This window comes from Lissotriton helveticus, chromosome 10 (assembly GCF_964261635.1).
Source record: "Lissotriton helveticus chromosome 10, aLisHel1.1, whole genome shotgun sequence".
Taxonomy (NCBI): domain Eukaryota; kingdom Metazoa; phylum Chordata; class Amphibia; order Caudata; family Salamandridae; genus Lissotriton; species Lissotriton helveticus.
In genome coordinates this window covers 777,806,681-777,829,904 of record NC_136071.1, presented here as the reverse complement: position 1 = coordinate 777,829,904, position 23,224 = coordinate 777,806,681, and the positions used below count along the sequence as shown (strand labels likewise).

The window sequence follows — 23,224 nt, the reverse complement described above, 5'->3', positions numbered from 1 at the left end:
CAATTTAAAATGGTCAGGCGATTTCAGTAGATGTTTCCTAAGTTAAATTTGCCCGGCGTAAAAACGCCTCTAATACCATACGAAGTTATTCAATAAAGAGGCAGGCGCTGGAGACAGGAAGACAGGAAACAAGTTTATTCCGACGGAGTAGAACACATCAGATCAGACAACAAGGTATCGTCTCGAGGTGCTCTCTCAGCCTCTTTGAGACCTGGTCTTTTATACACTGGTTTAAGACATGTGAACGTTCTTTATTACAACAAGGACATTGTGAAGTATGAGAACGACATCCCCGGCACCCCCCAGTTCCGGCCCCTTCCAACACATGACAACAGTAGAGGCCCTTTCCCCTCATATGATTGGGAGGGGGCTATCACGCAGCTGAGTGTTCTGCCGATTCCTTTGGAATGTGTGCGCCTGATCGAATCTCAGGGGGTGGGGAGGTCATGATCAATAGTGGCTCCTTTCAGGAAAAGCGAGTGCATACAGTAGTGGGCAATAAACTATATCCTCGGGCTAAAGGATGACCAGCGGTTCGTACAGGCAGTCGGGCTCAGAGGAAGGGGTCATCAAAGGAGGGGTATTCATGGACGGAAAGGAGGTGTTGGTCAGGCGCGGGGTGTGATTCCCTGAGACAGAGTCATGGGAGGGGAGGGTTCATGACTTGTGCATGTGAGTACGGGGGCAGCCAGGGTGCGCGGGGAAGGCTTGCAAGGTTCAGGGAAGTGTGCTGACGGGCGATCGTGAACAGGGAGACCATGGTACCTAAAATGGCTGTCGTATATGCTCATACGTGAGTCTGCAAGATGGCGTAGATGATGTTCAGTACACGAACTAAAATTCCACATAGTCTTCAGTTCTTCTCGATTCAGGAGTTGAGCCAGGTTGCCGCCTCTTTGTGGCAACTTGACGGCTTTGAGAATAGTCCACTTGATGTCATCTGCCGTGTGGTTTAGTTCTGAGAAATGCTCTACCAACGGGGCATTAGGAGTACCACACCTGATGCGGCTCCTATGTTGGCAGATGCGGGTCGTTGCTTTTTGGGTAGTTTGGCCCACATAAATTTTCGGGCAAGGACAGAGTATTGCATAAATAACATTGCAAGTGTTACAATTAGTGAAAGATTTCATTTCAACAGTAATGCCATTGTGACAGAAATTGCGTGCCTCAATCGGGAAATCACAAACATTACAGCATCCACATTTTACATGGCCCGCCAGCGGTGGTAGACCCCAGTTGGATTCAATTGTTGTTTTTGGTGTGGGGGCCGGTAGGGCTGCTCTGATCAAGTGATCTCTCAAATTCTTGTTCTTGCGGAAGGCGAACAGAGGTCTTTCTAGGTTAATCGGACCTGCATTTATTATTTGCCAGTGCTTTAGAATGGATTTTCTGATTTTGTTTGAGACAGGGGAAAATGTGGTTACACAGGCTATCCTCTCAGTCTTATCGCGTTTCTTTGGTGTTAGTAGAACCTCTCGTGGGCAATACCAAGCCCTTTTAGATGCAGTTTCAACCAATCGTCTTGGGTAGCCACGAGTTTTTAGTTTGTTTGCAAGGATATTGGCTTCCCTAAAATAGTCTGTTTTGGAAGAGCAATTGTGCCTTATCCTCAGGAATTGAGAATAGGGCAATGAATCTTTCAGAGCCCTAGGGTGGTTGCTGTTATAGCTAAGAAGAGTGTTATGTTCTGTGGGCTTTCTGTAGAGGCGTGTTAAAAGCTCGCCTTCATTGTGAAAAATAGTCAGATCCAGGAACGCAATTTGTGTTTTGTCATAAGCTAGAGTGAAGGTCAGGTCTGCACAGTTATTGTTTAGCCAGTGGAGGACCAAGTTCAATGTGGCAATGTCGAGCTTCCAGATCAGAAAAATGTCGTCTATATAGCGACGCCATAGTACTATTCCCGGTAGGAATGGGTTCCCATCCGCCAGGATTGATCCAGTTTCTAGCGCATCCATAAAAAGAATGGCCAGATTTGGGGCAAAAATTGCCCCCATGGAGGTACCCTTTATTTGCTGGTAAAATGCATTGTCGAAGGTAAAAAAGTTACGGGAGAGGCATAGTTCAAGCAACTGAAGGATAAGTAGGGTAGGGACCCTGTGTGGACGAGGGCGAGAATCAAGGGTTTTTTGGATGACAAGAAGAGCCGCTGTCGGGGGGATGTGTGTGTACAGCGACTCTACGTCCATGGTACAGAGTGTGTTAACTACTGGGTCAAAGGGATAGTGTTCTACCAAATTAATCATCGCCATACTATCCCTTACGTAGTAGGCTGTAGATGGCACAAATTCTTTCATAAAGAAGTCCACGTACGCACCCAATGGTTCCAAAATTGAACCGCAGGCTGAGACAATCGTCCGATGTGAGTTTCAATATGATATCCTGGATATCTTTGGTTGGATTACCCGGTAGTCTTTGGTAATGATCTGTATTGCCAAGTTGGCGCAGAACTTCGCCTTTATATGAGTCAATATCCTGGAGTACGATTCCACCTCCTTTATCGGCACTCTTTATTATGAGCGATGTGTTGCTCTTCAGCGTGCTTATAGCATCCTTCTCCTGCCGGGAGATGTTGTATGGAATGTACAACTCTTTCTTCTCTAAATCACCCAGATCTTTTTGGACAAGTTTTTCAAATGTTATGATCTCAGATGGAATCATGCTGGCAGTGGGGAGGAATGTGGATGGTGGGCGGAAGGGTGTATTTGAGGTAATGGAAGGTGAGGGGTGTAGTTGAAAGAAGGCTTTCAACCGGATGAGTCTAAAGAATCTTAATAGTTCTGTCTGCAATTCCATGAAGTTGGGACGTACAGTGGGTACAAAGGATAAGCCTTTTTTCAGAAGTTCTAGTTCTGTGTCCTGTAATGTGTGCTTGGACAAGTTGAAAATCGGTATTATTTCAGGTGGGGAGGTTTGGGGGGCGGGCAAATAAGGGTCAATTCTTAAGATATACTCTACCACTGGTAGAAATTGTTCCTCGTTTTGCGTTCCCCTGGAGCATTGAACCATCGTTGTGGTTTCTTTGCTCGTCCTCTTTGGGGGGTGTTCGGTTGGCCTCTGGATAAAAAATTAGACTGGGCACTTCTACCTCGTCGAGGATTACTACCTCCTTCGCCTGGGTCTGAACTCTCGGAGGAATCCTCAGAAGTGTCAGAGAAGCCGACTAAATTCTGCCCCAAGGTCTACTATTTGGGTTGAAGTGTGGCCTGTTAGTATAAAAATCTTTGTGTAGATAGGGGTAGGTATTTTCAATATTGTATGACTTGATGTCTTTCTTGATTTTGTTCGATTTCTTATTTAGTTTAATCCTGTGGAAATATGCCACAGTCTTTTCAACTTGGTCAAGTAACTTTTTGCACTCTGTGGTTGGATCTGACTCGTTAATTTGTTTCAGTATGTCACTAATTTCTATTTCCAGGGATTTAAGTGTCTCTGTGGCTATGTCTATGCCTAGTGCGAGCCAGTGCCTGGAGCACGTGGTGCCAATATAGCTAAAGTTGGATATATACTTTGGGTTGTCCGTGAAGGTGCCTGGAATATTACGGACTTGCAGACCAACAGGTATAACATCAGCCTTTAAGTAGTCTGTTAACATTAACACCATCAACTGTAGGCGGACCTGTTTCTTTTTCAATTTCTCTAGTTGGTCAGGCAGAGAAGTGTTAGTCACAACGGGAACATCTGGGGTATCAGATAATAGAGATGGCCCAGAGCATAGGTGCTTAAGGTAATCGGCGGTGTACAGTGGGGCATGAGCTGACATCTCTTGGGTAGTGAAAGAAGGTGGTGAGGAGGGTAGGAGTAAACAGATGTGTGTACTAAGGCACTAGGGCGGCCGTCCTCGTGGAACGAGGCTTGAAGGTTAAAGAAACCCCTGCAATCCTGCGATTGCGCTCAAGTTTTTTAAGGAAACAAGGGGGACCCAATTGGTAGCTGTGGACCATGGGTATCAGTTATTAAGAAAAACAAAGGTCCCAAGCTAAAAGGAATAAGAAGCTAGTACTATATAGACCACAATAGGCTGCTATATATTTTTCCTTGCCCAGCCGGACAGGGAATTTATTATAAATCAATTCAGGAGTTTAAGAGTTTAAATACATTTAGCAACAGACAGTTTTTGCAGTAAGGCACAGTCCTGCACCGTACTGGAGAGGTAAGAATAGAGAGGGAAGGAAATGAAAGGAAAGGTTCTTCAGGCAAAAAGAGTGAGCGATCTGGGCACTGTGAGAATCAATATTATCAGTGTTTCCCAGAGTAGCACATACAAACAATAATGTACAATGGTCAACAGTATGTCTACTAAGAGGAGTCGACCTTTCGATCTTGTGCTCAAATTAAAAAGGGATCATCTTCAGGACTTAACAGTATAATTGCCTGGTTAAACTATATATACGCCTATTAGGGAAGAAAACAGGGAAAAAGAACAAAAAAATGCAGTTTAAGTTTCGAGAAGTCAGCTAAGCCGCGTTTTTTACATTCGGATTCCCAGTGATGAGGTGCCAGCAAGGGCGTGCTGTTTGTTCTGAAAAAACAGTGGTGCTCGGTGTATTTATCACTGCCGAGGTTGAGTAGGGGAGTGGGTTGATTACTAGCTATGGCCTCTGTGGTTGTGAGGAGGGAGCCAGCGTGACCATTTGCTAGGTATGGCAATGGTTAGTTAGGGACAGCAAGCGTTGGAGCTTCCCAAGGGGCTCTGCATGGCGTGTCAAGTCGGCCTCAGATGCTGAATCGCGGGAGGCAGTGAGTTGGTTGCCAATGGGCGCGTAATTTCGATAATTAGTTGGCTGAGACTGTAAGGATATGCCAATTGGCATGTAAAAAGGTGAGTACCGGCAAAAGGGCAGTGAAATTGTGAGCCAAGAGGATAACCGCGAGCAGGCAGTGAGTGTGTGATCAGCGGGTGAAGGTTTACCTCTGTAGGGGCTGAGTAGTGCCTTGGTCATTTGGTAGGCAAAGGTTGCACACCTGACGATTTTCCTTCTGTGGCACACTTGTGGCAACACTCCGGGCAGAAGTGAAAGACATGTTCTCCATAACCCTCTGAGCAGGGGAGCCCCTGCCCGGTCATTCTCCAGTCTTCCTATGATGTGTAGCCTCACACTTCCCTTACTTCTCTGCAGGGAGGGAAAACCAGACTGGATTTTCCACAAATCGAATCATGGTATCAACGGTTTCTCTCTGGAACTTTGACGTAGTCTTCGACTAACCTTTGGTATAACACTCTTCTTTTGGCCATTGAAGAGCTTTCAGCAATGCTTCCAGACCCAATGGAGGAAAAAAGAATCTGAAGATGTGACCACGCAAAGAAGCTTCAGAGGAGGGGTGTCTGACAACAGGAGAGGTTGGACTGAACACCAAATGGTGAGGACAGTTGATGTCCAACAACAAGAATAAAAAAATAAAAAGCGAGGAAGGAGAAGGGCTTATATACAAGAGGAGAGTTCTGGCACCAACCACTAAATGGCGGCATAATGCACAGCATCTGAATACAGAAATAATTCACGGTGCAAAACTAATGTTAAGAAAACAAAAACAACAACGTTCAATCCTTTTGCGAACAAATAAAGGGATAAACAGTACTGATTTCATCAACCTTTTCCAGATCCAACCTAGTTGATGTATCAAATGAGTTCTGGATTCCTGCAATATGCAACTAAAATTCCCTGTTACGGATTTTCAGCATTGAGGATTAAAAGGTGCCTGGGTTGTACTGTGCAACATGAGAACACTTCATGAGGATTTGATATTTTTGAGAAATGGCTGGAGGGTGTTTTTTGTGAAAAGATCAGATGGCAGAGCATTCCAAATCATTGCTGCATTTCTGAGAAGGATGGTCTTTGTTGAATCTAGAATTTAGGGGTTTCCATTTTCATCACTTTTATGATCCCTACTCTTCCAGCTTTCTAAGAAGCTAAGCATGAAGCAAAATGCCTTATGTTGAGAGTATGCATAAAGTGTATGGGGAGCATTCAAGCTGAACTTCATTCTTGTTTTACAGGAACCAGGAAAGGATTCTGTATACAGATGTGATTTGGGCAGCGGCGTGCACAATTGCTTTTAGCAGAGCTAAAGTAAATTATGGCATAGTCCCCTAAAACTGCACCTAAGGCATTGAACTGATAAAAAAATTATATATGAATATGACCAGCTTATAGAGGATACCTTGAGGATGTATCAGATATTCCCTTAACATCCCTATTCAAAACATAGATTTGGGACACTCTGGAAAAAAAGATTTCAACTAACATGTAAGCAATGTTGTCAGACTTCATGTGATATGGCTCAAGGGGTGCTGAAAAAAGACCATGGAACACAAGTGGTATGGCGGAGTCCCATGAGATTGTGAAAGCAATTAAGAAGTGTGCAATTTGAGAATCCATGAAGGTGTTTTCACACCAGAAAAAAACTAAAATACTATCCTTTTTAGTTGTTTCTGGGAGAAATATGGATTGGCAATGCTAAGGGGAGCGGCTGCCTTTAAATGTGAACTGGATAAAACAAGATGTCCAAATACGTTTGAAAAGTGTGGGGACATTGTCATTTGGGGGAGTGGATTGGGGAGTCTTGAGCGTTCGATGTATTTTGGATTTCCAATGATTACTTCACTAACAGACGAGTTTTCATCATTAAAATTCTTCCAGTTTGTTTTTCTTAGCCGGCATTATTCAACGCTAACAAAGCCTATATCATGAGGAAAAGTAAGAGAATCAAACAAACCAAATGCAACGAAACACAACTTGCACTCCATAATTAACACAAAGTCATTAGAAAACAGTAGGAGGAATTTGACATTCTCCATTAAATGGAGCTGGTAATTGATCATCCAATTTGCTGCACCTAGGCAAGCGAATGCCGCCCTTTGTGACGGAGCCTTAAAAATTAATGGCACATAAGGAAATTTCAAATTGTGGCTGTTTAGCACAGTGTTAGTGATTCCTCTTTGATTGATAGTTGCAAAAAGGAATTCTTCAAAAATAAACTATAGAACTGTCGTGGTACAGCTAGTTACTATTGAGGTAGAAACATGAAAGCCGATAACAAATAAACAAAATAAACTTTTGATGATTCAATAATCAATAGTCATACGTTTTCTACATTGTCCATCCACTCTAAATAAATATTACTGCATCATCTCATCTGACTCTTTTCCTTCTTGTCTCCGCAGCAGTCACTCCTGTACTGAGAAAGCTAATGCATCTCATTTGATCAAGTCTGCTAGCTTATCTTACAATTTGTCATCATCCTGCTCCACTACTTTGTCCAGTTAAGCTTTTGTGGAATACAGTGGCTGCCTAGTCTTAGGCTTGTTTGAAAAACAAGGCAACACTTCATTTTCAGAAAGGCTTTCATCCCTTCTTGCTGTTCAAGACCACTTGATGCACATGGCAAGCTAATGATAGTTGTCTTCTATCAATCAACGTTTTGACTGTATCCAAGAGTAGTCAATCATGGCACTCTTTAAACCTCCCCAGGTTACTTGGGGTCTCTGGCAATGCTCTGAAGCAGTTTCAAGTGTTTTTGTCTGGCACTCAATCGGCAGCCCCTGTCCACTAATTTACTTGTCTTATCAACTCATTTTGTATTGTGTCCTATCAGTCCTTGCTAGAGCTTTACCTTGTCTCAATTTATTTTATGTTCCTGAACCACCTCATCTAGTTCCATGGATGCTTAAGTGACATGTATGCCGACATTACATCATACATGGAGTGATGGAGTAATGCCTTTCTGGTAGTTTTCACAGATTGTCCGTTATTTAGTATGGCAAAACAAGGCAAAAGATGAATGAAATGAAATGTTCGAAATTTCCGTAACTATGCACCAGTTGTTAAATACAGCTGTTCAATGACATCCCCAGAACCTCTCACATTAGCTCTTCAGAATCCTCTTTACCCTCATGGACCAAAAGCATAAATGGCCTTTTTATACAGTTGTTACACATTTTATTTTCAGAATATCAGAACCAAATATGCCATACTGAAAAATCTTGAGGGTCCAAACATAAAATTGGGAATGCTTTTAATTATATGTTACTCACCCTTTGCTAGAGGATTTTAGATATTGAAGAATTTGTTGAAAAGGTTAACTAAGACGATGACCTGGTCTCAATCCTCAGCAAATCTAACCCCGAAGTACCACTTAGGGAGACCCCGACGCACAGAGCACTGCCCTTGCGCTAAGGCTGAATAACGCGATTGATACACTAGCACCTGCACGAAGGGAAAGAAGAAGGGATAAAGGGGCGCCCTGGTTCAGTGATACCCTACGTAGCATGAACCAAACGCTACATCGATGTGAGAGAGCCTGGCGAAAAGCTTATGATCCCGACGCTCAACTAGAATACCATGCAAAGTTTGCAATGTACAAAAAAGCAATTCTAACAAGAAAAGCAGAATTTTATGAAGTCAAGATTGCGTCTGCTAGCAATACAGAGAAAGAGACCTTCAAGATCCTGAAAGAGTTAAGACAAGTGAAGGAACAGAATTCCAAGACTTCTTTACATAATAAGTGAACAATCTCCTGACGGAAATTCAGCCTACCCCCACGCTCCCCTGCCTTCCAGAACCTATACCCCAGCCCCTCCCTCTTTGACAAACCCCTCCCCTTCTTCCCCATGCTCACGCATGACTCCCTGGCTACATTAATAGGGCGAGTGAAATCAGGGTTGCCTGCTGATCCTTGCCCTCCAAGTATCTTTAAGATGTCTTTCCGCGGGATAAAAGCTGAGATCCTATCACTCCTGAACCTATCCCTGGAAGCAGGACAAGTCCCCAAGGACTTCAAGGAGGCACGTGTCATTCTGCTCCTAAAAAAAATCTGGGGCCGACACAAAAAAATGAAAAATTTCCGGCCAATCTCCCATTCCTATCAAAGGTACTAGAACAGCATGTACTACTCTCATTAACACCTCACCTGGAAAACAACCATCTCCTACAATCTAACCAGGCAGGATTTCGGGCCCACCATAGCATGGAATTGGTTATGCCCTCACTACTAGACGGTCTAAGACTCAAGGCAGACAAAAAAAAAACATGCGCCCTGATCCTGCTGGACTTATCTGCTGCATTCGACACGGTCAACCATGACCTACTGCTGTCGCGGATCTCAGATCTAGGCATCCAGGGTACGGCGCTCGCATGGCTTACATCATTCCTGAAGGGCCGCTCCCAGAGAGTACAGCTGACTGACTTTGTGTCCAACTCTGGCACACTCCCCTGTGGGGTCGGCACTGTCTCCCCTCCTTTTTAACGCCTATCTTCAACCCTTGATAGCCGCGTTGAATCAGATGGAGTGCCAGATCTACAACTATGCAGACGATACCCAAATTATCATTTAGATCGATAACTCTCCAACTGCCCATTCAAAAGTTCAAAATATCCTAAAATTCACAGTCAATCGGATGACGGCCAACTCCCTCAAAATCAATCCAGATAAGACAGAGGGGTTGGCATCAGTATTGGCCATCACTACTGATGACAACCCCTGGAGCGATCTCTTCTGGCCACAAGAGCTAGGCAAATATCCAGAGCAAGCCTCGGCTGTAAAAAGACTGGGTATCAAAATCAATGCCAAGCGGTCCATGACCCAGCAGGTGTCGGCAACAGTGGACACATGCAAAGGCTTGCTGAGACAGCTATGTAAACTCGCCCCTCTTCTCACTTTTGACACCCTCAGACTGGCGGTATCAGCCTTGATTATATCAAGATTAGATTATGACAACTCCCTGTACTTCGGCAACCTGGGAAAGCTGCTGACCAGATTACAGATAATAATGAATGATGCCGCCAGACTAATCTTTAGAGTGCCCAGACAAACTCATGCCACACCTTTTTTATGCCAGCTACATTGGCTTCCGATCAGGCAGAGGACAAGGTTCAAGTGCCTCTGCATTGCACATAAAGCCATCTATGGCCAAGCCCCGAGTTATATTAAAGACAGTCTAGTCAAATACAACCCAAGTAGAACGCTACGGTCATCAGAAGCCAGTTTGCTTGCCTGCCCTCGCTCCTGTGTGTCCTCCATCGGAGGAAGAGCTTTCTCAACCTGCAGCCCTCAAATCTGGAACAAGCTGCCAGAGAATGTACGTAAAGAGCACTCTCTGCTCCCTTTGAGGAAGAAGCTCAAGACAGTACTCTTTTTGGAGGCATGGGGCACACTGTAAGTTTTCCATCTCCACCCGGGCTAAGGCAGCCCCCTCTCACAGCGCTTACTGACCTGACGGTGATAACGCGCTCCACAAATAACAATTACAAATTACAATTACAAATTACAAATTACAACTGCATTCACCGCAAATGTCTTAACAACTCTCCATAGATTATGGACTGCATGCATGATATAGTAAAGGAAAGCAATACAAAAATATTAAGCAATAAAGCTAGCAATAGTTTACCTCATCTCCAATTGATATGTTAGCACACTTTCTTCCGTTTTCTCCAGTACCATTCACGCCGTTTTTACAAAAGGACTTGTAGCTTATGGTAACACCCTCCGGAAGATTGCTGTTTTCTAAGATGACCTCTGAAGATAAAGACTAAACCATTTTGTTAATTAATTTCAAGCTGTCAAATCCCAGGGAAGAAAATATATCGCAAATAATACGAAACACAGCTATAGCTTTTCACTGCATAACCGTTTTTTCATCAGGTTGTACAAGTTATTCATCAAGTTTGTAATTTCCAGGTTCAAAATGAGGTTAAAACTGGTTACTCATTCATAAATAGTAGCTCATGCCTTGGAATTCGCTGCGGATCAAATCAACTATTAATATTCAGTCCTGAAATAATAGTTCTCAGATAATCTACCAAAAAATCAATAATATTTTTTTTACATATTCTCAGGCGATGTCTACAAAAGTATTGCATGTTGTGCCTTTGTGCAAATAGGCATGCTGCAGGTTTATTTTTCTGCCTATGCAACATTCTGAAGCAGGAGAAGGGGGTAAAGTGTTGAGAGGATGAAGGGAGCATGAGAAGTGGGCCGTATGCATCAATGGAGTCAACAGTTAAAATACAGAATGCCGAGCACTACACGGTTCTACACAATGCTATTACAACATGGGGGCACTCCTTACACCATGTCTATTTATCAGCTCATGAAAAGAGCACAAAGCTTTTACACATTACAAATGTTTAAACCGTTGGAATATGAAATTGAAAAATTCGCAGGTACACTTTACATGCAGATACCAATGTCTCTGCAACACATTTTTGTGACCATCGATGGCAATATCACAAAGCCATCATTGCATTCTGTATTTGGCATACCTATTAATGGTCATCAATTTAAAAAAAAAATCAGTTCACGGTCCAGTTTAAAAGAAGTGAAAACACTCGAAGGGAAGGGTTGCAGGGGATATCACTATAGGCTGACATAAATAATTCATCTGGGAGGCAGAAAGTTACTGCCAGATAAGATTAACTCTAAAGGAGACAAAACGCTACACAATAATTTCTAGAGGCCCACAGTGTTGGCAGAAAAATGGCACTGGTCAGAGACGAGTTAAGGATCAGAAAGACTTTTGATAATTTCTCTAAAAAAGAACTACTTCTGGTTTGAAAGCCAAACAAATTTAAACAATGTTCTATAATCTTGTCACTGGCCCAGGATCCATTAATTCATGTAAATCTAAGTGATTACGTAGTAAAGAAATCTCATCTAAAACTCATAATAATCTTAAAATAAAGTGCAGCCTGTATAAAACCCATTGTGGGAACACCACAGTTTTGGAGGGGTCTATTTGCTAGCGTAGTTCAGAACCTGGAGATCAGGGTGCAGCGCTGGCGGCTGATTTAGAACAATTCCTCGTTAGAGGAAGACTGCAAGTTTAATTTGATAAGAACCATTAGGATGCATATATGTATTTTTCATAAAAGGCCCAATCTAGACAATCAACAAAGTTATATACAAATTAAAACATGGTTAAGGCACTTATTAATGGAATATGGGAACAAGTATACAAGCAAGTCGTTTTTTTTTTACGACAATCAAAACATAATGCTGCAGATTGCAAATCACTTACATTATAAGAGTTGATAATCAGATTAATCACGCTGGTGGAATTTGATGAGAGCGTTCCCACGGCAGATTTTGGAATAAGATTTTTCAACGCCTTCAAAAACACACAGAGTTATCATTTGAAAGGGAGATTACCAAATGGTGCAAAAATATTAAAATAATGCTCAATAATTATTTAAAAATACCGCCCTAAATCAGTCACTAAGGAACAATTTAGATTTCCAAAGAACACGAGTAACAAGGTCAAGGGTTTTGTGCTTTTGAAATAAAAATAAGGCATGCACAATCCTCACAATTTACAGGATCAATAAACTTACCTGCAAAAGACCATTTTTAGATGGCATTGAGGATGATAATAATATGCAACAACTGCAGAAACTACATACCAATGTAAAGAATTTGGCATATTGTGCCCGGTTCCGGAGTTTACCTTTAGTGGTTATTCTTAGAGAATCATGTATAAAACACCAGGGCGTTATTTCATGTATATATGTCGTTAGTTCTGTAATCAATGATATCACTGGTGTTGTCATATGTGATGTTATCCTAGGACGTGGTAGGTACAGGTTAGATAAGTTGCTTACCGTCGGTAATGCCTTATCTAGCAGAGACTATCTAGCCATATATTTCTTACTTTAGAATTATCTTTGCATCACATGTGTATCATTTGGTTCTACTGTACTATTATATTATCTTGGTATTGTACTTTCTTTAAACAAATAAAAATTTCCTAAACTGAAAAAAAAAAAAAAAAAAAAAAGAATTATCCCCAGGTGTCAGACTGGATCTGGGAAATTTTTATGAGCAGTACCCCTGCGTGTCGGTTGGAAGCGTCGGTCAGCACCACGTGGTGTCGTCCATGCCGAAAGTGATGTGCGCGGTGCCTATATAGACGCCACCCCAGGGTGCTGATGTCAGTTACATTTAGAGACTTTCCATGCCAGGAGAGCGGAGCCTCTCAGAACACTGGCGACTGATGTAAAAAACTAAGGAACTGAAAAGGGAAAGCTCTGTCCATATAAATCAGTTTGCTGAGTGGGGAGAATAGGTGGGTCGGAAAGGCATCTGCAGCTAGATAAGAGTCTCTACCAGATAAGGATTTACTAAAGGTAGGTAAATTGTCCATCTGATAGAGACTTCAAGCTGCGGACTCCTTACCTTAAAATAGATACCCAAGCAATACCTCCCCGGAGGTGGGTCTGCAAAACGATTTCACACCATAAAGTCCTGCAGGACTGAACAGGCAGAGGGTCTGTTCCGACGGACCAGACTGTCCAGGCAGTAGTGTATTGTGAATGTGCAAGGAAGCCCACATTGCTGCCTGGCAGAGGCCCAGGACCGGGACTCCGCACGCTAATGCATGGCTGCAGCCTTGACTCTGGTGAAATGAGCACGCAAACCCTCAGGGGGTTGCTTTTTGATCAAGGCATAGATGTTTTTAATGCAGAGCACAGTCCATTGGGAGATGGTCCGCTTCTGCACAGCCTCTCCCTTTTTTGTTCCGACATACCCCACGAAGAGCTGGTCATCCACTTGAAACTCATTCGCGCAGTCAAGGTAGAACAACAACGCTTTTTTGGGTCCAGTCAGTGAAGCTCCTCTACCTTAGAGGGATGTTGGGGAGCACAAATCAGAAGAGGCAGTGATGGACTTGCCTACATGAAAGAGAGTGTTGACTTTTGGCAGAAAGGAAGATCTAGTTCATAGCTTGTCTGGGAAGATATTCAGGTATGGAGGCTTGGATGAGAAAGCCTGAAGATCACTGGCCGTCTGGGCAGATGTCATTGCCAATAGGAAGGCCGTATTGATGGTAAGGAGCCAGAGAGGACAGTTGTGCAAGGCCTCAAAGGGAGCACACATCAGAAATGTCAAGATGAGATTAAAGTCCCACTGAGGCATGATAAAGGTAGAAGGTGCAAACATGTTGCAAATTGCAAACCTTCAAGAGCATATGTACAATAGGGGATTTGAAGAGGGATGGCTGGTCAGGCAAACACAAAAAAGCTGAATTAGTAGAAAGATAACCCTTTCAGGTGCCCAAAGCAGAGTCCTGCTGGGCAAGGGAAAGAATAAAAATGAAGAACCTGGGGAAATGTAGCTGAAAGGGGGTCAACCTGCTTTTCTGCACACCAAGTACAAAACTTGCCCCAATGGCATGTGTATACTGTTTTGGTGTAGGGACAACCGGCTGCCATTACAACATCACAGACTTCAGGCGGAAGGTCAAAGGCTGTCAACTGTCGTTGCTCAAACTCCACGCAAGAAGGTAGAGTGTTGATAGGCTCAGGTGGAGAACCCTACTCTGTTCCTGCTACAGAAAATTTTCCCGAAGGGGCCGCCGGATTGGAGGTCCGATGGCCATGCTCAACAGGTTGGGATACCAAACTCTCCGAGCCCAGTCCAGAGCCACAAAGATGGCTTAGGCCCAGTCATTTTTGATCTTCTTGAGACCACTGTGCATGAGGGGTATGGGCAGAAAGGTTTACAGGAGGCTTGAGCTCCACTGGAGATGAAAAGTGTAGCTGAGAAGAGCTGCCTTGGAAACTCTAGCGCACAGAATGGCTGGCATTGCATGTTCTTGGCAGTGGTGAACACATCTTACCAAGGCTCTCCCTACTGCTGAAAGGGACCTTGCACCACCTCTGGATGGAGATGCAATTCGTGATCCGCTAAGCATCTTCAGCTGAGTTTGTACGCCCTGGGTTCAGATTGCCCGCCAGGTATTGAACCATCAGGGAAATGCCCTGCTGTTCCAGCCTTGTCCAGAGATGCAGGGGCTCTTGACAAAGGTTCCATGACCACACAACACCTCGCACTGTTTGCTGCAGCACCACATGGCGATGGTGTTGTCCGTGAACACTTGCACTAGCCTCTTGATGTAGAGTAGAAAGGCTTTAAATGCCAGTTAGACTGTTCGGCGCTCCAGAAGGTTGATGTGGAGAACAGATTCTGGATCCCCACCTCTCTCAGATGACTACCCCAGCCCAGCAGTGATGCATCTATCGCTACTGTCAGATCTGGTGGGGAAGCAAGAGTGGTCTGTTGCTGACCCACTTGGCGTTCGTTAACCACCACTGCAGATCTTGTGTAGTTCACTCTGATATCTGGACCATATTGGAGAGATTTCCCTGATACTGTTCACACAGGAACTTCAGTTCCCTCTGCAGAGCCCGCATATGCCAGCAGGCACGTGTCACAAGCAGCATGCAGCAGTCCATGAGGCCCAGCAGCCTCAGAGTCAGTCTCACCGAAATCCAGGTTAGGGGCTGAAACATTGGTATCATAGCTTGAATATTTTGAACTCACTGTTTGGGAGGATAGGCTAGAAACTGCAGTGTCTAGAACACCTCAGATGAAAGGGAGCGTCTGAGAGGGAGCCAGGCGTGACCTTGGAACGTTGATATTGAACCTCAGCGAATGCAGGACGTTCACCTTAGTTGGAGGTGGGGGACAACAGCCTTGAGTGAGCCCACCTTCAACAGTTAGTCGTCAAGATGGGGGAAGACGGGCACCACTGATCTCCGCAGATGAACTGCAACCACCGCCATCAACTTGGTGAACACCAAAGGGGAGCTGGTGAGGTCAAAATGCTTGTGGCCTACTGTCAACCACAGGTAACACCTGTGGGCAGGAAGGACGGGTATGTGGAATAAAGCTTCCTACAAGTCCAACGTTACCATCCAGTCTCCCAAATCCAGGGCAGACAAGACTTGAGTGAGCGTGAGCATTTTTAACTTTTCCTTCTTGAGTAAGAAACTGTGAGGGTGCAGGTCTAGGATTTTACGGAGCAGGGAAAGATGGTCCTCCGTCAGCCTGTCTCAAGCGGGTGGCCCGGGTCGAGTGGTAGTCTCGAAGGAGAGGGAGTAGCCCCTCCAGACAATCTTCAAACCCCCTTGGTCGGATGTGATAGACCGCCATACGGCAGGTGATGGTGGATCCTGCCGCCGACTGGGTGCCCATGATGATTAGGGGGCAGACTGTAAGGACTTGGAGGCTGCTGCTGCCAGGGGGTGGTGGAATGGCCAGACCGCTGGCTGCCGTCACACTAGGTCTGTGGGTACTACATCCTCAGCCACACAGAGGCTGTGAAGGTTGCTTGCTATGGTGGCTGGGTGGATATGGATGCGGCTGGAAGCCTCATCCGTGGGCACAAAAGGAGACAGATTGAGGGTGACAAAGGGCCATGGAAAGGCCTACGGACCTGGCTGAAATCCTGCTGCTCTTCAAGCGCTCCAACGCTAAATCCACCTTGTCTCTGAAGAGATTGAAGCCATCAAAGAGCATGTCCATAAGCAACGCTTGGACATGCCTGAAAAAGCAAGTCATTCTCAACAAGGCACGGTGCTGTAAGGCCACTGTCGAAGACTGCTCTACCAGTGAATCAGTGGTATCCAGTTCACAATGTATAGTGAACTTCGCTGCATCTCTCGCGTCAGCAACAACCTGGGAGAGGACAGCCCGGGCCCCATCCCGGACCGGCAGCTTCACCTGTGTAACTGTGCCCACAGAGCATGGTAGGAGCAGCCCAAAAGGCAGCGGGTGTTCACCAACTACAGTGCCATGGCTGGTGGAAGAAAACATCTTCTCCCCTGTGATGTCCAGCCTTCTGGATTCCCTATCCAGGGGTGCGGATGGGAAAGCGCCATGTGGGGTGGAGACTTAGACCACCAAGCTCTCTGGGGTAGGATGTTGTAGAGTGTGGCCGGAGCTCACGTGCCACGTATGAAAGGGTTGTGGTCCATAAGTGTCCCGTCCCCAAACAAATCACCTATGGTCTCCACGCCTACGTCCGCCCGGGGTCCAAGTACCCTTTGTGTTAGTGTGCCGCTTGCCAACGGTATTCCCACCAATGGAATGTTAGCAGCATATCTACGACCTTTAGAGGTGTATCACAGCGCCCACTTCCCCAGCACTGCAGCTCCGTTTTAAGGAGGCCCAGCAGCGCCTGGTGCCGTCTACCGTGGGGCAGTAGGAAAGCATGGAGCAGTCCCAGCTTGACGTGCATGGGACCTGTAAGTTGTGTCCCGCTGTCCAATAGGACCGCCACTGTACTTGACAGGCATAGTAATAAGCCCTGAAGTCTGGCGCCCCCAGTCCACCTTCCCGTGTATTGATTTGTAATTTCTGAAGACTTATTCATAGTCGACCAGTCCCCCATATTAAATTTATCAGGACAGTGTATAGTGTATTAAAAATCGGTGCGGGTATTAACAATGGCAGGTTCGTGAAATAATACAAAAGACAGGGAAGGACCACCATCTTGGATAAAGCCACACGTCCTATGGCCGATATTGGTAATGTGGTCCAGAAAGCTACCTGCGAGCGTATGCCCCGAATGGCCTTACCCAGGTTGCCCTCTGACATGTCCGCCTGCGAACGGTACACATTAATGCCCAAATATTTGAAGGTCTGTGGGGCCACTGGCAGCTGGAGTTCTCCGAAACCAATATAGTCTGGGTGTGTTTGGTCATGAAAGAAAAAGGCATTGGATTACGATTCATTGATGGATAAACCGGATATTATTTAGAACTCAGCAAAGATACGGGGAGGCGGGCCCAGTCCCTCCAACAAGTCTGTCACGTATAATATAAGATCATCTGCATACGCCGATACCAGGTGTGTTAAGTTGCCTATAGGGATACTGTACCATGCAGCCTCTCGACGTATAGGGAGTGCCAATGGCTCCATGGCTAAAACAAATAATATCGGGGACAGGGGGCAGCCTTGTCGCGTGCCCCTGTGGATGCCATATTCCCTGGAAATAAGCTTCCCGGTTCGTACTCGAGCCGTGGGCAATGCATATAGTAGATTCACCCATTTCACGTATTCGGTGGTAGACCAAATCGTGCAATGGCCCTGAAAATGTAGTCCCACAAAAAGGTATCAAATGATTGTCTCATGTCCAGTGATATGCAGCCGACGTTTGGGTATTGTGTGAGATCAGCAGACATGATCTGGTGTAGTCTGCGTAGTTTTGATGAAGTGCTCCTAGCTAGTATAAACCCACACTGATCCATACAAATCAACTTGTGGAGGTATGGCTGAATTCAAATGTAGTGCACCAAAATGAGGTACACTATGCATAAAGTCCAGACAACCCTTATTGGCATGCAGGGCTTAAATTAATAATCCTAAATTCTCTCTTTGTGGTAGTGTGGGCGAGCAGTTTAGGCTTATCAGAGGATCGTGTTAAGCATTTGTTCCACACACAGCATCAATAAATGAGACACACTCAAAAAGAAACTCGAGACCATTCTACAAAAATAAATATTTTTATATAATGTTAGACACCAAGAACATCGGAATTGAGTAAGTACTTAAGACGTTATCAAATGTTATAGTAAAACAGTAGAAAATGATGTTTACTTGCCCTGGGGTGTCTGGGTGCAGTGGTGATTTCAGCAGAGGTAGTCTCGAATGTTACATGTGAAAGTCTATGGGGAAAAGTAGCTATAAGAAAAGGCTGCAAGTGGGGGTGGGGGACCAGTCTGGCTGAACCCAACAGGGGCTTATCTCTTGAGAGTCTCAGGATCACAGAGACACGCCTGTTTACATGAGCCCGGGCTGGGAGGCTCGGGTGCAGAGATGTTTCGTCCGGCGGGTTGGTGACTTAGAGGCTCTCACTTTTTGAGGTCGACCTAGTGATGGGGACAGAACAGAACAGCAGGGCCACTCTAAATGCTTTCCTCTGTGATACTGATGTCCCTCACTGGTAGGTCGATCTTGGCAGGGTTGGTGTCTTGACTGGACACTTACCAAGCCTTGGTTGCTGCAACTACTTCTGTACTCCGCATATTGGTGGTGGGCAGCTCCTGGATGGCCCGGCATCTCCCAACTTGGCAGAGGATGGATCTGACCTTTTCGAGCAAATAGACCTATTCTTGTTGAGCTACTCCTTCGATGGGCCCGATGGCCAGTAACATTGTGGACCGGGCACTTTCTTGTCGGTGCCTGCAAACTGCCGGGAAGCAGCATCTTAACTTTGCTGGCTGTTGAGTTGCTGGGCAGTATTCCAAGGGTTTGGGAGGATGAGCAGCTTTTGGATTAGTCAGACTCTGTGTTTGTTGAGGGCAAGCAACCTGGCAGGGGTTGGTGACAATCTATGGTGCAGGTCCTCTGTTTTTGCCTTGTTCATCCTTCCTCGGTTCCCAGTAGTCGAATCGGAGTTCCTGGTGGCAGAAGGCCACATAAATACTACATTTAGGAGTGTTAAGGGGAGTGAAGGGTAGTAGCTAATTGGCCACTTACCCTTGGGGTCACTACACTCCCTATATGACCACTTCCTGTGGTGAGTGGCCATAACCCTGTCCAAGATTTCCTAATTCTATCAAGAACAAGAAGGTAGAGCCCTTCTTTCATGGAGCACATCAGGCACCCCACCTTAGGGGTGAGACTAGCCTGGTTGTGAAACACGTCTACTTGAATAGCTAATTTCCAGCCTGTACTTGTGCCAAATGGGCCTCAGAGCAGGGGGTGGTGGAAGCCGGGCTCACATATCAAAGGAAGCAGGGGCTTTGAAGACCCTGGCCTTGATATGCTAAATCACTAGACATCTTGCTAGAGGAGGTGCGAACACTTTCCTGCGGGCTTTCTGGCCTGAGAGAGCATGGACTCTCACCTGCGGGGGGTCAGAAACTTGTCTGTGGTGGAAGGCTGGACAATACCATTCAGCCGGCACACTAGATACCGGTAGGTTTTTCAAGGGGCACCTCCAAGGTGTCCTCTGGGTGCATATCATAATAAATCTAGTACTGGCAACAATTCAGATGTTTTAACACAATGGGGGCCGATTATGATGGCGGGCAGAATTATTTTGCTCAACACAGTCTCGGAATCGGGAACCGACCAATTCACGGTCGGTGGTTCCGCACGACCGATTACGATGCTTCTGAACACCATTCCGAAGAACTCCCATCGACTCCAATGGGAGCCTGTGTTACGACTGGCAATACAGACTCCAATGGCAAAAATGGGTGTCTGTAAAAACCTTGCACCCTGTTGCAGGCACCCCATGGTGCCTGCCACACTGTGCATGGTTTTACTGGAGAGTATCTTGGTTACCCCCACTGACCCCAACCGAATACCTCAGGATGAAGGGGAGCCTGCTATGGGCCCCTGAAGTTAGTTTCCAACAGCCTTTTTCCTTCGTACGGGCTGACTCGGAAAGGCTGTCACAAACCAACATCGTAATACGGAGGTCAGAAGCGACCTCCACAGAGCAGTACGGATCGGTTTCGAGTGGTCCGCGGACTCAACAAGTCTCTCGGAACCGATTCGTAGAGACCGATCGGGTAAGTTTCTGACCACTGACATTGTAATTCGCCAGGCGGAAACTAAACAGACTGAGTCGGCCGCAAGGCCTTCGACCACTTATCGGAAGCTTTCCGAGTCGGCAGATGCTTTCAGCCCACCATCGTAATCGGCCCCAAGGTGTTTGATACCAAACACCATAGGTTTCAGTAAAGCCATCATGTAGCTGGGAACTCGTAATGACCAGTGCCTAGTACATATACCTAAGGTGGCTTCCCCGCTCACTTGTACTACCTAGATACTGAATTAGACAGCACATGTGCATATCTGCTCATGCAGATATGATTTTACATGTAATATGATGCACCCTGCCTTAGGGCTGTAAGGCCTGCTGTAGTGGTGACTTACATATATTATATACAGTGACTTTGACAGTAAGTGTGCCATATTGTGTTTTCACTCATGGTATGCACCATGTTACGCAGCCTACAATGCCAGTCTGCATGCAATTTGGATGGAGGGCCTTTAGGGTGGCATAATACATGCTGCAGCCATTAGGAACCCTCTTTAGTACTCATGCTCTAGGTACCAGGGATACCATTTACTAGGGACTTACAGGGGTGCTAAAGTGTGTGCCAATTGTAACCCAATTAGACCACTTTGCCTTGTTTTAGGGGAAAAATACTGGGACCTGGTTAGCCGGGACCCTGTGCACATCAGTCGAAAAACATCAATAATATTAGCAAACAAGTGGGGATGACCATGCCAAAAAGGCAGACTTTCCTACAAGTGGCTCCCTCCAGATCTGCATTGACTGGTATGGAAAGAAAATAACTGATATCAGCATGCTGGGGTTGCCTTATATGGGCACCACGCATGTCACTTTCAGCACAGACAATGGCAAGCGCAGCTAATCAACATCACTGGGCACCACACACCTCACTTTCAGCACAGACACTGGCACGCACAGGCACTGCTCACAAACGTTTTCCGGATCCAGAGTGACACTTGGGGATAATTCTAAGGTAAAGCATCTGCTTTTTATCAGATAAAGTTTGCACTGTAATCCATTGTTCAAGGATTTTAGAGATTTTGAGCCTCAGCCAGAATGGACTCCCTCCTCTGGTGCTAAAATGCCCCCTCCCATGAGGTCTGCAAATCAGGGAATCGGGTCAATTGGATGCAAAACCACTGCAAGAGGTGACGTTTTGGACCCTTGTTGGACATTTGCGGGGTTTGCGGTCCCAGCACTAATCTTAATAAAATTACACACAAAGTAACAAATACTAATTGGCTTTACATTGGCTTCACTTTCAAAGTGGTAAGGAAAATACAATGTATAATTTCTTCTGCAAATTTTAGTGTTGAATTTTCAAAACACTACCAAATTCCACATGGGGCATTTTGAGTGTAGCAAAAAACAAAAGTCCCTGTATGGCGCCTTACATTTATTACAAATCATCAGTATTGTGGATGTATGTCAACAAGCTTAAGTAATAGACATATGTAACTATTCCCACCATGAGTTCAGATTCTCTTGTGTTTGCGTGGGAAGCCTCTTGCCTGATAGATCTGTTCTTTTATTTGGGAACATTTTTCTGTGCCCCTCAACCATTCTGGTCTTATCAAGGCAGATTCTGATGGCCCATGTTTGACTACATCTCGTTCGGCAAGTAGAGCTCCTATTAATGTGTCCCTCTTTATTTGTGTTCCTCCCTCAGGTCTCACACAACTCCTCCATCACCTCCAATAATAACACTTTTGGGGAAGGGTCAAAGGGCCAATGGCATTGTTCTCCATGCCAGTAAGGTTGTACCTGGTGACAAGATAATACCATATAGAAAATAAAAATCACCTGTTTGTGAAGTGGCACTATGAATCCTGCTCATCTTCCATAATCTGTAAGAGGAGATTTAGGTCCTGTACAGTTGTAGCAGGTGCAGCCTTGATGATATGACAAGCCTACAAAGAGGCATCTCTGCGGCTCTACAGGATACTGATTCCATTGGACCTATATCATGCTCGTATTCAGACCTTAATGCGACAAATACATCGGAAGAATCTGACAAGGTAAAAAAAATAATCTCTGCTGTGCTCTAACATCAGCTTGGCCTCAAAAGAGTTCTATTCGGATAGGGCAACTATTCCTGTTTGGTGGACTTTTAGGGCACATCTTAACTGTACATAGTTGCAGAACTGGGACTTTTGGAGATTGAATTCACCCTATAGTGTTTCAAATGATTTCATGCAGTCTCCCTCCCAGACAACCTAAAATAGCAGTGTAGTGCACAAAATATTTAACAAACAGTATATAATGCAAAATGGCCATAGGCCTGAAACAATAATGTATGTTTTGTAACACATCCACCTCATTTGAAAGAACCCAAACTTCAGCCAATGAGGTGGAAGCGTAAGCACTCTTACTCCCCCTAGAGGCAATCTTATCTCAGATTTCTAAGCACAAGTATGAGAATAAAATACATTGAGCTGCTGTACAGAGAGGAGGGAGGATCACATGCAAATATACAAAAGATACCAATGATGGATAACTGGAATTACAAGTAACTAATTTCTTCTCCAAAATTGGATCTTTTACATATTCACATGCTTGAATCAGAATACCAAGCAGTACACATTTTGAAATGTAACAAATCAGGAAGCAGGCTCACTTTCATTGAAACAGGTTTCTCAGGACTGCCTGTCCCACTGCTGCGTCAGCATCTACAGCCATGTTTTCATAGTAATGCTCTGTGAACGTATGCCTGCTCCCCTAGGTGACTGCATGGCAGATGCCTCTCAAAGGCACCCCAGCATAGAGTGTTGCAGTTGAAGCCATGCCTCTGCTGGAATGCCCTCACCCACTTCCCTTAGGACGATTGGCTTTAGCATGACAGAAAGTAATACAGGCTGGGAGCCAACATGCTCTCTCCTGTTTGGACAATACTTGACATTTTAGTGGCTG

The 23,224-nt window shown here is 45.1% G+C and overlaps 1 pseudogene across 1 annotated transcript in view; it reads right to left on the bottom strand.

Moving 5' to 3' along the window:
- LOC144784514 (integrin beta-1-like) overlaps positions 1–23,224 on the bottom strand; it is a 369,893-nt pseudogene that overhangs the window by 139,320 nt on the left and 207,349 nt on the right. The window contains exons 9-10 of the transcript XR_013601670.1: positions 12,017–12,106; positions 10,388–10,528 (exon numbers count right to left, since the gene is read on the bottom strand). The product of XR_013601670.1 is annotated as an integrin beta-1-like (transcript). The remainder of the gene's footprint in view (positions 1–10,387; positions 10,529–12,016; positions 12,107–23,224) is intronic.